We start from the raw sequence: 15,680 nt of genomic DNA, 5'->3' as shown, positions 1-15,680 counted from the left end.
CTGAAAGAAAATTTAAAACAAAACAGTTAAATAAAAAAAGTCAGGATTTCTCTAATGTCTGATGTGTCTCTCTTCCTCAGTTCTTATTTCTAGGGCTGTTTGGAGACTCTTGTTCTCCTTTGTGGTGGGATAAATCTGGAGAAGCTCCATTGGATGCAGAGTTGGTGCCGGCTCTGAGCTCTGGCCGAGCAAAGCCGTGGTGTGAGCAGGGCTGGTGGTGGCACAGAGGGGCACAGCAGGGTTTTCTGCACAGGATTCATTTTCCAGCTCTCTCTGAGCAGCTCTGCAAGGCTGGAAAAATACATGCAAACCCGGGAAAACACATCCAAACCCGGGAAAACACATCCAAACCTGGAAAAACACATCCAAACCCGGGAAAACACATCCAAACCTGGAAAAACACATCCAAACCTGGGAAAACACATCCAAACCTGGGAAAACACATCCAAACCCGGGAAAACACATCCAAACCCGGGAAAACACATCCAAACCTGGGAAAACACATCCAAACCCAGGAAAGGGAAACATTTCACTCTGCTGGTGTGCAGGGGGATCCCCAGCAAGGCACAAAACCAATTTGATTCCAGCCTCCCGTTGAGGTCGATGGGATTCGTGTACCTCAGCCCATGAAGGTCTTTGGGAAATTCCAGCCATGAAGGTTAATTATAAGCCTTTAATTAATCAGACATTCACTGTGGGCTGAAGTGGTCTGGCTGTCTGAGCTCCGGCAGGTCCTTAATTAACACCACTGGGGGCTGGGGAATGGGGTGACTTTGAGGCAGCTGCAGGTCTCTGGTGAAGGCTGGAATGGGCAAGGCTGGAATGCTCAGGATGGGGGCTGGAGATGCTGCCAGGGGGCCAGGGCTGAGCCCTGGGCTGGGGACAGTGATTTGTGCCATCCATGTCTGGTGCAGTCAGTGAATGAGCCCCACTGGGCTCCCCAAGGTGAACAGGAAAAAAAATCGAGGTTTCGTTATTCCTTATGCATGAAAAATTAGAATAAATTGGCAACTGGAATAAAAAATCCAAACTGGCTGGCTTACTTGGTGAAGCTTTTTAAAGCTGTCCTTTTAATTTAAAATTGCCTAAAAATGAGCTAGCAATAAATGATGTCTCTGAACTTTTTTTCAAAAATGTAAAGAATTATTTTTGAACTACACAAGAATTTATCATCTCCTAGGTTTCCCTGGCCAGTTAAACTCTGTACATGTGGCTGGTGCTCTGGAGGTACCTGGGGCAGAGAGGGCCTTGACTCTCTGCAGAATATGGGATTATGGCCTGAGAGAGAACTTCTGGCCTCCCTCAAACCAAAAGCAAAGTAGCATTAACTTCAAGGGATCTGGGATTTCTCTCAAATAATAATATTAGCAATGCTTCAGTGGTCTTTAACTTAATAAAAACAAAATGGCAGCATTAGAGAGAGATGCTTATGAGGGAATAAAAAAACCATTTTGTTTCTCCCAAAATTACAGGAACTCTATTTTTTTTTCTCCACACACACACTGCATTTCTAGTAACAGGCAAAAATATGATGTAGGAGACAAAAACTTTGAGTTGATGCACTGAAACATTTTTAACTATACAAATGATGGAAGCTGCATCCATGAGAAAACCAGAGAAGACTTCTGAAACAATATGAAGCCAACAGAAAAAAAAAAGAAAATAAATATCCCCATTCCTGGTGGACGCCTGTTTCTTTAAGCAGCTGTTTCTTGTCTCTGAGGTAACAAAGTTGTCATGTGATGCATCTGTTACCATGGCAATAATCTGTAATTGTGCAGAAAATCCACCAAAGTAGCGTGCAAGTCCTTGGTGAATTGGACAGAGAGAAAAATCACCCCTGTGCAAGCCTTGAATTGATGCTGTTGTGCAACTGCCTTGGCCAAGGCAGCCCAGCTTCACCTCCAGTGAATTTCCCGGATTTATTCTCTCTGTCCAGTGTTTGCCTGGTTTTAAACACCCTCCCCACTGCTGGGGGGTCGTGGGCTTCTTTTCCACCCTCCCCTGCCACATTCAGGGCATTTTACAGAAAGGATCTGGAAACTGCTGCTGGTTTGGCCAAAGGTGCAAAAACGGTGACTTTTGAGACATTTCTTCCAAGCACAGGTGGTAAAATGGCATTAAATATTGTGCCCTGCTGCAATTGCAATGGGAAGGATGTTCCCATGTTTATTTTATCCCTGTCTCCCAAGGGGGCAGCCCCCAACATCTCCATTGGTTCTGCCTCCATCAGGATGTGTCGTTTCACCACCACCTTGGGAACAGCTCCCACACACCCTCATGTGCACACAATATTTGTATTTATATATAATATATAAATTTAAATAAATCTTCTGCTAGCAGGCCAAGTTCAGAATCCTTTAAAACCAACTGAAAATAGAAACACAGAAGGATGGGAAGATGAAATCTGCAGAAGTTTCTGCCCTGCATTAGTCATAAAATAAACTGCTGGAATTTACAAAGAAAATCCTTGAGCATTTTGAGTCATCTGCTCATGATATCATTGGGCTAAAAGTGCTTGCTACTATCCAAATCAAAATGCCAGGGAAATCTCATGAGAATATGCCTCGTGGGCAAATCCCAAAAGGAGAACATCTGGATTTAAGATGCCATTGCCCTGTACTTAACCCTAAGCCACTGAGAAAAATGACTATTCTCCTGCTCTCACTCTCTCTGTGTTATTAGTAAATATTTATACTACACAAGCACCCAAAGGCCTCAAATGAGAGTAGACTTCCATCTTGAGGCTCGTGCAGGCCTAACAGAGAGAGGAGCCCCCTCTGATCTGCAGGGCCTGCTCCTTGTTTATTTTTCCTCTCAGCTATGGGGACATGAGCTGCACCATGCCCAGCAACTCAGTTGTTGGAATTAGATGAGACCCTCATTTCCTCCACAGGGGAAAAATAATGTGTTTTGTTAAGCGAGCTGAGGCAGCTTAGAGTCAGTGAAACTCTTTTGTGCCCACATCAGCAGTGCCACCTTTAGCTTTGCCCACCAGGCTCTGACATAACCTCTTTACCCTGAGTTAATAACATAAAACTGCTCTGTCTTCCCTTGTAGTGTTAATTAGACTGATGTGGATGATTTAATACCACTCACACTGATCTTCAAGCCTAAACCCAGACCTTCTCAGAGCCCAGCATTTGCAGTGAGTAGATTGAAATTCTCTCCCTCCAATGCAAGTCCCTGCCTGTCTTTTAAGGGTGATTCACCTGCAGAAGTGGGGCTGCACCTGAGGTTGAAAGGACCTTACAGAAAGTCATTTTCCCTCTCATGTGTCCTGCAGCTGAACCCAACCCCACTGGGTGTGTGAGCTGGGATCTGCCTTTTCTCCATCTGTTTTCAAAAGATGGATTCTGACATTTGAGTGGTGGGAGCCTCGTTCAACCATGACCTGAGTCTTCTGCAACCATTTCTGAAGGGGAGGGTTGTGACCCCAGTGTAAACTGATGGAGCTTCCAAAAATCCATAGCACTTTTGCTCCATACAAACTTCCCTCCAGACTCTTTTGCTTGGTGGTTTCTGGTGAGATGGAAACAACCCAGCAACACCCTGGGTGAGCCTCCCCATTGCTGGAGATGCTCCACAGCTGTGCCCTTCTCAACACATCTGACACAGGGAAAACACAATTACCATAATCAACTGAAATAGGGCCTGGCCTGGGCTTTCTTGCTGGGAGCCTTGAGCTTATAAAAGTTTTGTGAAGAGCAGAAGGGATGTGTGCTCCTTGGTGATGGAGCTTAGTTTCTGTTTGGGAGCAGCATGAGTGAGTGCTGCCTGAGGACTATCCCTACCTGTTGTCCCTAAATTCCTCCTTCCCTGGGGAAGCTGAAGAGGAGGTAAGGGGATGGTGTGCCTACATGCTGAATTTGGGAGGCCTCCAAGGGAAAAGGTTGATTTGGAACAACACAGGGCTGAGTCTTCCTGGGCTTCTCATGTTGGTTCTGCCCTGAGGCTCTGCTGCCCCTCTCCCATCTTTTTGCAGCTTTCCTGCTGGACATGCTGAGAGTTTTCCCCTCTGGAAAGAGCCCCCTGGAGCTGACTCACCACACTCCCCCTGCCCTGTAAGATAGGAAAGCTGGTGTGGCCACTGTGGGAAGGCAAGAAGCAGCAGATGAAGCAGAGCTGCTCTGAAATAAGTGCTTAGGAATGCTCTGACCTCTTGTTTAATCTGTATGCACACATACAGAGATCCAGCCTGGGCCAGGGCTGAAGGAAGGGGCTCACAGCTCTGCCAGTTGTAGGTGTTTGGGGCTCCAGACAGCTGTGACAAACTGCAGCCTTTTTACTACCTTAGAAAACATAATGGACCACTTTTGTAATTTTAGCTGTAAATGCACTTCTGCTGTATCACAGGACAGTGCTTGAGTATGAGAAAAGAGAGAAATACAAGAAGTGCAGAAATTATGTGGTGACAGGCCAAAGAACAGAGCTTATAACACACCCACAGAGTGTTTCCTGTGAAAACAATATTCTCCTGGTTCTGTTCCTGATGCTCTTGCTTGCCTGCTTTAAGGAGTAATTTCTCAGAGCTATATTTTAGATGTTCGGCTCTTGTAAACTCTTCACAGTTTAATACATTGCAGCCTTTCTGTTTGCCAAGCTTGAGTCACTGGATTAAAATTGCAGCCGCCACCACAGCCATCAATGTTTCTGTTCACTTCCTGTCTCCTCTCTTCCCAGGCTCTACCTAATAATGGCAACCTGTGATCCCAGTCTGTGCTGCACAGATGACTAAGAACATAAAGATCTCAGTCTCTCCACAATTTGGAAGCAGATAAATAAGGTGAGAGCTGTGTGTGTCCAACTGCACTCGGGTGAAGTTGCATTGAGCAGCAGAAGTCTTTGTGATGTGTGGTCGTGGGCTGAAAAGAAGGATGAAACTGATGGTCCTGAGTGTGCAGCTGAGGGAGGGATGGCCCTCAGGGAGGGTGTCTGCTGGCCTGACACTGCTGCTGTAGAGCAGAAACTGAGATTGCACATGGACTGCAGTGATTGCTGGCTCCAGCTGGGAAGGAATTGTTTTCTGGAGGAAGTTGGTTGATGTCCTTAGGGATCCAGTATGGTTTGCAGGGCAGGATCCCCTAAGGAGGGGGATCTCACCTGCTGGATCTCTGCCCTGGCTGGGGCTGAAGATGTTGCTGTCTGACCCACGGGTGGTGGATGTGGTGACAAACCATGGGGTGGTAAAGGCTCTGTGGGGTGCAAAATCGTGAGCGAGGGATGGAATGGCTCCTTCTGGCCTCAGAGCCTGTGACATGGAAATCCAAGGAAAACTCTGTCTAAAGAAGAAGCTGAGTTGAGGCTGTGTTGGTTCTTATGCTGTTGGTTGATGGTCAGCTGAAACCAGCTGGCAGTGAGGCCATGGTGGAAAAAGGCTCTGGAAGAGCTTCATTAGCACCAGCACATCACAAGTGCCTGCTGATAGCTAAATGCTCTGGAAACTTGAGCAACAAGGAAGGAGATGGTACCAGGAGGAGCCTGAAGGCCAGAACTGAGCTTTTGGAGGCCTCGATGTTTGAATAAAGTCACCTGGGGATGCACTGAGCAGAGCTGGGGATGTGGGAGCAGAGGAGGAGCCTTTAAGGTTGTTTAAATCTTTTAGCAGAAATCTCAAGCTATAAACGGAAACATTTCACTCTAAGTCAATAAAACTGATCCAGTTTTTGTTAGAAAAAACCCTCCCATTCAAGCCATTAAAACTAACAGCTCAAATCCCTTAAGGGAGCCAGCTCCACAGGCTTGTGTTTCCATAGGGTTTACTGGCAGATTGCACCAGTTACCTTCCATGCCTTGTTGAAAGGAATGCTGGCACTTCAGGCACGTGTTTCTGGTACAAGTCTTCCTAAAAGTGTTTGGATTTGTGTGCAACCTGAGTGCTGGTGGCTAAAGGAGGCTCCACATCAGGGGAATGTGGGGCTGGATGTCCTGGGAAATGATCTTGTCCCCACACTGGGATGCTCATTCTCCAAAGGCTGAGCACCTTGCTGGGTTGGAGATGTGACTGAGCATTGCATCTGTCCCTGCTGGGCTTGCTGTGCACTGCTGGTCGGGGCAGTAGGGAGGGACAGAGCTGCAAATGATGGAGGAGAGGGAAAATATTTCTTTTTTCTAAATCTATAGATGTGAATACATACAGACATCTTTACATTCCCCCTCTTCCCTTCCTTCCCAAGGCCTGAGGTTTGAGCATCATGTTTTTATACTTAGAAATCAATCTGTTTGATAATCTGACTGGGAATAAGTAATGCAGCCACATACTTCTGAATACTTCTATGTGCAGGATCTGTTCGCTTGATATGCTCCAGTCTCCCTAACATCTGGTTCTAGCCAGTTGCTATCAGCCTCTTGGTTTTATAAGCACTAAATTCACTCAGTTTTTAATGCAGGGAAGAAAAAAAAAATCCAGCCCAAAGAGCATAACATTTACAAGCATTTTTTGTGGGAGTAGAGACAGGAGGCCAAGTTCTGCTCTCAGACAGAGTCCAGCCTTTGCATTTTTGGGTGGGCCTCCAAAACCATATTTTTTTCCTTAGGATGCCTCCTCTTTAGCCAAACTAAACTGATTCCTGTCAGCTATTATCATTTCAGTATGAATGGGTTTGTCATGGAGACTTGAGGGAGGGTCAGCAAGGTGGGTTTTTGGGGTGTGTCTTACATGCAGGGTGTGTGTGCCTTGGTTCTGGGAGGGGGGCACAGGGGCAGGGTGCTTTTGTGTTTCTGCTGGCCCAGCCTGCCAGTTCTCTCACCTGATGTCCAGAGTGCTGCTCAGTGGAGCTGAGGGAGATGAGTTGTCACTCCCCAAACCATGCTCAGCATCTGGGCCCCACCCCAGGTGTCTCTTTCTGTGCAGCTCTGACCATGACAGAGAGGACCTTGGGGCTCCAAAGTCAGGATAAGCAGAGAAGACCAAGGCTGGATTTTTATTGAGCACATATGGCAGTGGAGGATTCAAAGGCACAAGGCTACCTGACAGGATTGTTTGAAATATATCCATAAAACCCCAAGCATCTCCAAAACCACTGCTGTTAAGCCAATTGCTGACAGAAGCAGAAAATCCATCAATAGTGAGATGTACAAAAACACTCAAACCCTTGGAAAAAACAAATCCATGTTGTCTAAATGCAGTTTACAAAAGGGTTGATCAGCTGCTATCTTGCTGTTGAGCCAAGTTATCTTTTCACTACCACCTTCTCTTCCCATTTTGGTGTTCACCCTCTTAGGTGAGATTGTGAGACCTGAGAACTCTCCCTAAATAATATGACTAATAACTGTCTTGAATAATTTTAATTATGTTGTTAAGGTTATCAGGAACATTAGCCATGCTGATTCTAACATGGATAGCACATACCAGTGGTCTTGTTTGCTCTGCAAGAGGAGCAGAAATGCGTTTGGGAGGAAATAGAGATGGCAAACCAGAAATTGCCCATACTTTTAATCTCTGAAGGGTTGCAATTCACATATGGATGGAATTTAGCTCTAGAATAATATAATGTAGCTATAAGTGGAATCAATCTGGTCCACTAATTCTGTTTCTGCCTGCTTTGTTTTAAAGGCAAACTCACATCACTTTACACATGACCATACTGGGTAGTTGAGGCAGGTAACCATGTGAGCTGCTGAGCCTTGTGGGTTTTGTATTTGGGCCAATACTCACTTTCTGGAAAGGATAAGAGGGAATAGACACACTCCTTGCAGAGGTCCTGCCCTTGTGCTCCTGAACTGCCTGGTAATGGTGTGGCACCAGTTCAGATCCTGCAGAATTACAGAGAGGTTTCCACGGTTATTTTCTCTGTTGTTACCAAACACTTGAAGCAAGGCTGTGCTGTGGTCATATAGACAGGAAAATGACATCATGCTGAAAACCACTAATCCAAAAGCTTTGGAATCTAAAAGGCAAACCATATTCTAATTAGAAACAAAAAAACCCCAATGACATTTGAAATGGAGAAATTTCTTGGATTATTATTATTATTTTTAAATCCTCCCCTGGCTTCCCTTCCAGCCAAGGCTGTGACAAGTGCATTGGAGCTGATAATAAACACACACCTCTAAGGTCACAGCTAGGATTTTTAATTTAAATAAATAAATAAGGATGAATTTTCCAGTCTCTAGGGATCCAGCACTCAGGAACAAGCAGCACAAAGTGTGTTCTGCAGGGTCAGTGGGGAAGGTGGCTTTTTAAAATTTTTTTCTTTTTAGCATAGCAATGTCTTTTCCCTTATTTGAGAATGCAAACCAGCCCTATTCTATACTTCTCCCTGCCAGGCTGGAAGGTGGTAACAATAGGCTTTGGGATGGTGATGCTTTGTAGGAATTATTGACAGTGTGGGAAGACACAGAATTACTCACAGCAGCCACACTGCTTTAAGAGGTCAGCAGATGTGACCAGCTCATCCTGCTATGGATGATGAGAGCTGGCCAGAGAAATGTCAGAGAAACCATATTCCACCAGCTGTTGATGTGTCTCCCAGTGCTGCTGAACCTTTTGGAAATGATTCAACTTTATTTTCAGGGTAAAACAGGGTGGAGGAATTTCAGTAGTGTTAAAATTGACTTATTGACACACAGAGAACATTTTCTTAATTTGTAACAAAACTTTTTTCAAATTTCTCTCCTAAATTTCTTAGCATTCTGTGGGACCTAACTGGGAAGAGATTGAAACAGAAATGAAATATTTCAATCCATTAAACAGGCTTTTATTTTTTCCTTAGAAACTTTTGGAGGAAACTGAATCTGAGGGGAAGAGAGGGGTTTATTCTTTAGAAGACAACACCTTGATCTCCTAATTAGAAGTTCTTTGAGAAATGCACCCTCCATCTTTGAGCCAGTCTGCCTCATTTCCAAATTGAATCAGTCATTTCTCAAGTGCAGCAAAGCCTGCCATCACCTCCCCCTCCCCTGCAATCCCCAAAGATGCACTGCAGGTGTTGGTGTCTGTGGAGACACTGGAGCTGCTGCTTTGTGTCATCCCCACTCAAGAAATCCTGTTTGAGTGGCCCCTTGTTTTTTCAGGATGAGTTACATTGCAAGCAAAGCAAATGGTGCCTCCATCCTCTGCCTCTGCTGCCTTTACTGCTATCCCCATCTGGAGAATAATATAATGAGAATAGTTATAGAGGTTGTTGCAAGGAATCACCTACTATCATGCACCTGCCAACAGGGTGGATTAACTGTCTGGTTCTTTTAGGAACAGAATAAATCCTGACATATTTTGAAAATGTATCCTCACTTGCTTCTGCATTTCTGTTCTGCTCGGTTTCATCTCGGTCATAGCAGGTTTCCTAAAAGTGCCACTATTCATATTGGATTTGCACCTTGCAAGCACCTGCAGGCTTATTGTTTGGCATGGCCTGTTCTTTATTGATTTGATTTTTTTCCTTGCTTTTTCTTTTGTGTTCTGTTTTGTTTTATAACATTTCATGGTGTAGACAGTGACTTTACGGGTGCTGGGCCAGCCTGCTAATTGGTTTCACATCTCTCTTTGAGGGTGGATTTAGCAGGGTCTTTGCTGGCTCTTGCTTATTTCTTTTTCCCACAGAAATGAAAGTGAGAAGCAGCTCAATAATGTTACAGTGCCATTCATTTCTTCCTGCAACTGCCTCTGTGCAGACCACTGAGATTATTTAGTGGCTGGGAGAGGGCAGGGTTTGTGTGAGGTTTCCTGGACTAAAACAGGAAGACTTTCGCAGTGTCACTGAGGCAAGTCACTGAGCTGGATATGAATAGCACAGATACCTTTAATGGCCAATGCAGGGACATTTTTTATGCCACTGTGATAAAGCAGATCCTTAGTGCCAGGTGAAGAATATGGGAATCTCTCAGTGGCTGTTGATCCACTTTGAATCAGAACACTCAATTATTTATTTCTTCTGTGTCTCCTTGAGATGTGATGTGAATTTCTGGAGGAACCTGTGCTTGGCTGTGATGTGGGAAGGGGCTGTAACAGGAGCCCCAGGGTAGCCTCATGCTTCCACTGTGAGTTGAGCTCAGTCTCACTACCTGTGGATAAAAAAGCTCTCGCCCCCAGGGATTGCTGCTCCAGCTCTGACATCCGTCTTAACTTTTTCTAACCTTATCTAATTCAGGCTTTCTAAAAAGTGAAAATCAGATCTTTATATTTGTTGCAATTAAGTGAAGAAATTATTTATACTTATGCATTCATTTACTGGTGTTACTGCTTTGGGAATTAAATATGTCCTGATAATACTGTGCCTCCAGCTCTGACTTATGTGGCAAGTTGGTTTTTTTAGAGACTTTTTCAGAAAATGAATGCCAGGGTTTTATCTCTGGTTTAATTTTGCCATCTAATAATGACAATGGTGCTTGGTTATGGGGAACAAAAGTCAGATGAAACAGGACATCCTTGTAATAGCATATGCTGTTCTTCATGGTACTTAAGACACACACGAACAACAATAAAACAACTTTAGGTGAAGGGCCAGTGAATGAGAACACTGGGCTTCATTCTTTCCCTTCAGAATAAATTCCCTTCTGTCTGCAAGCATCTCATTTGCTGTTTGTACAGAAAGTCCTTTGTTAGCCATTTCTCATTACAGCTATTGATAAGGCTTGTCCAAAAACATGCCAAAGTGCTTTTGTAAGTCAGATATTTTACATCAAGCACCAACAGCTAGTAATCATACAGTGGGTCTCTCTTAAAAACTGTTTCACTGTTGCCTTTTTATTTAGATAACATTGCCACAGTACTTACAGCAAGGGAATAGTATGAACACTTCAGTATGGTGTTTGGTTGGAAAAGCAACTGAGAAAGCTTTAACTGTTAGGAAGGAAACTCCACTTTAATTAGCATGATTTCCAATACTGCTGCTTGTACAATATAAATGTCTTGTATTATAGCAACATTTGTTTCAATGAAAATAGTATTGAAGACTGGAGCAACTTTTTTTGTGTGTACCTAAGATAACATTACAGCAAAAGAAATGTGGTCAGTATTTTCTCATATTTATACAGCTTTAAGAAATGTGTATGAAAATATTAATAGTTTATATATTTATATATATGCAAAGTAAGTTTCCCCCTCTGAGTTTAATCTTTGCACATTTGTTTCCAATTTGCAATTTCAGTGCTTTCCACTATTGTCTATCCATTGCCCATCTAAAATAAGCAGTAATATGGAAAAATGATTGTTGGAAATGGTTATGAGCCATTTCTCATAACTCTAAGCGGTGCCAAATGAAAAGATTGTGCAAGAGGCTGTAAACAAACAGAATCTACTTTTTCTCACAATGCATAATTAAATTGTGGAGCTCGTTGCCACAGGATGTTGTTGATATCTGCAGCTCAAGGAGCAACCAAGCAAGTGAGTGGAAGCAAAAGTCTCTGAAGGGCCATTAAAGGAGATGACGCACATGTAGGCTACGGCTCAGGAAGTCCTTAAACCACAAATTGCTTGAAATGGAGAAGATATTGAGAATTTCATACTTGCATCACTTCTTACAAGCTTTCTCTCAAATGCTTATTACTATCCATTTCCAAAGACAGGATGTTGGATGGACCTTTGGCATGACCTGCTCCAACCTTTGCAGTATTGTGCTTGTGTCCCCTGGGGAGCACAAGATGACACATCCTGGAGCACAGAGAGAGGAACAAAGGGTTTAATTCATGTTAGAAACAAAGATTTTTTTTTTTTTCAGGTGTGGATAGTCTAAAATATCTTATTTTAGGCATATAAGAATCTGTGTCTCCACTTGCCAAGTACATTGAGTTTAGTTCCTTTAAGCTCAACTCTTTGGGGAGACAAAACTGAATGATGTTGTGTATCAGACTGGAAAATGTTTATTTGCTTGGGAAAAGCCTCCAACAGTAGTGTGTGAGAACCACAAGTGGAAAAATGTGGTGAGCTGTGGTAAGAGCAGGAGAAGATGGTGACAGCCTGGCTAAGTTCCTCCTCTGCTCTGGTGGCTTCAGGTTTTAACTAAATTCAGGTCCCACTAACTTCAACAGCACATCTCCCTCCAAGGGTTTCCTTACTTAGAAAACTTAATCGTGGGCTGAAGAAAGATGGGGCATTGTGAGATCCTTTCCTTTGCTTTAGAAATCCCAGTCTCAGGTAGAGAGAAAGGAAGTGACTTCAAGGAGTATTGAATTTTCTGAATTTTTCTGATGTTTTTAGGGAGCGTTAGACATTTTCTCTGGCAGTACTTGTGAGGTAGAGTAATGAAGATGGTATTTGCTTTTATTTCTAAATAACACCATGTTCCTCCCTTGGAGAACCCAGATAGGTGTATCACCCTCATCCAGAGTATTTTCTGTTGGTACTTTAAGCAGCCCAATTGTGGGGAGCTAAAGACTCTCTCCTGAAAATAAATGTTGAGCTCCCCTCATTGGATATAAAGCACAACAGTTACATCTTTAGTCTCCAGCTGCCAAGGACACCTATGAGCATTTTCCTACCACAGACATTTTCTAGGCAATGTGGAAAACATGTCAAATGCCAAAGGCATTAAAAGAAGAAGCCAATCATGAATAATTCATTTGGAATCCACTATAATGACATTAGTCATAATGAAACCTAAGCTGGTATTAACATGTGCATAGTAGGTACAGAGCTTCCTGAGGAATCACTCTCTATTAGGAGGGGCTCTTAAGGAGAGCTTGGAAAAGGGATATTATTTCCATTCTCATGATGCCCTGGTTCAGGGACGGTGGGGTCTGATTGTCTCCAGGAAGGTGCACAAGCCATGGTGGCTGTGATCAGTTTTGAGGTCTTCAGCCTCTCAGTAATTTTGCGAGCAACTTCCTTTTAAACCGCGTGGCAGCTTCTTAGGGCAGCAGTAGATTGCCAGTAGAATTGTTGCCTTAGAAAAATAAGTCATCTGACCATATTTCTGTTCCTTTCTTGTTCTTCCATGCAAATGGGGTGTTTTTGTGTCTGCTTCATAGCTGCTGAGAGAACAGAAGAGGTGTTGTGGGGTGAGGAGAGAAAGGGTTGGGGTTTTGGGCCACTTGGCCCTGGCCAGTCCACAGGAGACCCCCAGAGAGGTGTGAGATGTGGCTCTGGCTCACTGGGTGCTCCTGTGCTGTCATTCACAGTGTGAGAAATTCACTAGGCAAGGAAAAATCTGTCCAGTATAAGTTCAGTAATGAGGTGATCCAGAATCAGACAAGTGTTAAGGATGTGCTTCTGCTCTGTTGAAATCCTGTGATGATCAGGTTTGGGTTTCACCCTAGATATTGAAATAATTGAGCAGTAGGTGTGTGTGTGGAGCTGAGTGTTCTTAACTGGGACTGTGTGAGGGGTAATCAAAGGCAGAGCTGACAAAGGAGATGGTTCACAGGTCACTCTTGTTGAAATATGTTTGCATTAAGTTGTTATCAGGGTCAGTCTGCAGAACAAGATGTGAGTGATTCAGAAATGGGCACAAGGGCTAAACAGTTCCTGCAGAATAATTTGCTTTGCTTTAGTCGAGACTGTTCTAAATCTCAGCTTTGTCCAGTCTTGTTAGACCAGTGTGAGCTCTTAGTTCACTGAGAGGGCAGGTTTAGAGTCCTATTTTCATCATTCCTTCCATTGCCATAATCCTTATGCTGTGACCACAGAGCCCTTGCTAGAGATGCCCTGACCTGAAAAAGCAATCTGCTCAGCTAATGAACATCCTGCAAAGTGCCATTATGAGACCTTTGCCTCATGAGGTGGAACTAATTAACCAAATTACTAAAATCATTGTAAAACTTAGCAATAGTTACCTAATGCCATTAAGCCCTGGAAGGTGTGTGGTTGCAACATCACACATGCAGCTGTCAGGTGCACCAATGCATCCAGCCCAGCAGACAAAGCCAGCAGGATGCCACAATGACATGTTGGAGCCTTCCTTGCTGCAAATTATTTATTTGTGCTTACTGTACATCAATAAATATGGCTCTATTTCTCCCGTGTAAGAATTTGCAAAATAAAGGATGGAGGAAAGAAGAGTATTGTTCATCTTCCCTTTATTTTCCTGACACCAGAGCTACAGCTCTGAAAAAAACAAAGGGCTTGACATTTACCATTCATAAATTCTGCAGAAACTGAGATCCAGGCTCTGAAGCTGCAGGAGTGAAAGAAGACAGAGTTCATCACCTGCTGACACTTATCTTGAAAGGAGAGTGTCAGAGGCAAATCCTGCCAGTTAGGACTGAGTGCCCAAGAGAAGTGTCAGGTTCCAGATCTTTTGCAGCATGAATAAGATAGATCTTCTATCATGAGCCTGCAGAGATGCCAGGACCTGCACATGTCTGGGCACAAAAGGGAAAAAGCCTTTTTTTCCTCCTTGAAGATTATGCCAGCTGGGCTTGGTAAGGACCCTGCAGTCATCACAAGGCTGCTCCTCAACCCTCTCTGTTCCACACATACCTCAGGCTCTTGAGCATGAAAATTAAGTGAATTTAGGTTTATTTTATTATCTTTTTCCTGAAGAAGATCCCAGGTTATGGTACCTGTCAGGAGACTTATCCCTGTGGAAAAAAGCTCTTCAAGAAGACAATTCAGAGTGCCTCAGCACAACCCCTGCTCTAAACTGCTCACAGAAAGATGAGTTTATCCCTGTTTGTTAATCATAGTGGCAACCTAGAGAGAAGTCTCTGAGATTGATTACATATCTTAGGTCTCCAATGACTTCTCCTGACTGGTTTTCTGTTCATATCAGGAAGCTGAACTCATTTGGAGGTGACAGAGGGACTCTGGGTGGATTTCCCATTGCTGAATGAGACTCTGGGTGTGCAATGGACACCCTGACTTGTCTGGGGACTCTCTGCATCAGCACTGCTGGTGCTCAGGGCTGACCAGTGACTGCTTCCTTCCACTCATCCCCAGAAATGCAGAATTTTCCAAGGAGAGCACAAATAAATATGTGCATATCTTCCATCTCAAGAGCTGACCTATGAGTTATGCCAGGCAAACACAGGTGCTTCAGGGAATTGTAGTTCAGGTTATTATGAAGTACTGAGTAATTGCCTCTGTTTTATCTTCCTCACCTTCCCTGTTAACGATACAACCTATCCCCCGAGGATTTAAACCCATCAGTGTCAGTAAATCCAGGTAATTCCAATAATAATCTTAAACTTCTGTCTGTGTTTGCATTGTCAGAGTTGTGGTATAATCTTTTACTGGATGGTTGCATGATACAGGCAGGGTGTGCTTTGGCAGAGGTGGAACCTGGGTGGGGTTTGTTATGGAGTGAGGGCAAATGAGGATTTGGATTTCCTTTCCTCTGCACGCAAAAATCTTCATTCCCATGGGAATCTGCTGGAACTTTCTCCCTGCTGCACTCACTTTGCTTAGCTCAGATTGGACTCAGCTCCTTGAGATCATTACTTGTGTGCAGTTCTGAGCTACTACTGATTACAAAGATCATGTGTAGCTGTAAACATCTTTAATTCCAGTAACTTGAAACAGAATAATTAGTGGTTAAACTGAGCTTCACAACAAATTTTTTAAATAGGAATGACTTTCCCAATTTTTCAGATGTTAATTTGTGGTGTGCATGTTATGTGATTTACTGACACAGTGAAATTGTAGCGAAGCCAGAAAATGCTTCCAAGACTCCTATGAGGAGATGAGTGAGCTGTCTCAACAGAGAAATATTTGCACCAAAAATAGAGCTCAGCCAAACATTATTTTGGTGTGGGTAGATTTTCTTACATTTGTCATTCTATGGGGAAAACTGTAAGAAAAGAGA

Source organism: Zonotrichia leucophrys, chromosome 13 (assembly GCF_028769735.1).
Source record: "Zonotrichia leucophrys gambelii isolate GWCS_2022_RI chromosome 13, RI_Zleu_2.0, whole genome shotgun sequence".
NCBI lineage: Eukaryota > Metazoa > Chordata > Aves > Passeriformes > Passerellidae > Zonotrichia > Zonotrichia leucophrys.
The sequence above is the reverse complement of the archived record's forward strand: the minus strand, read 5'-3'. Positions refer to the sequence as shown.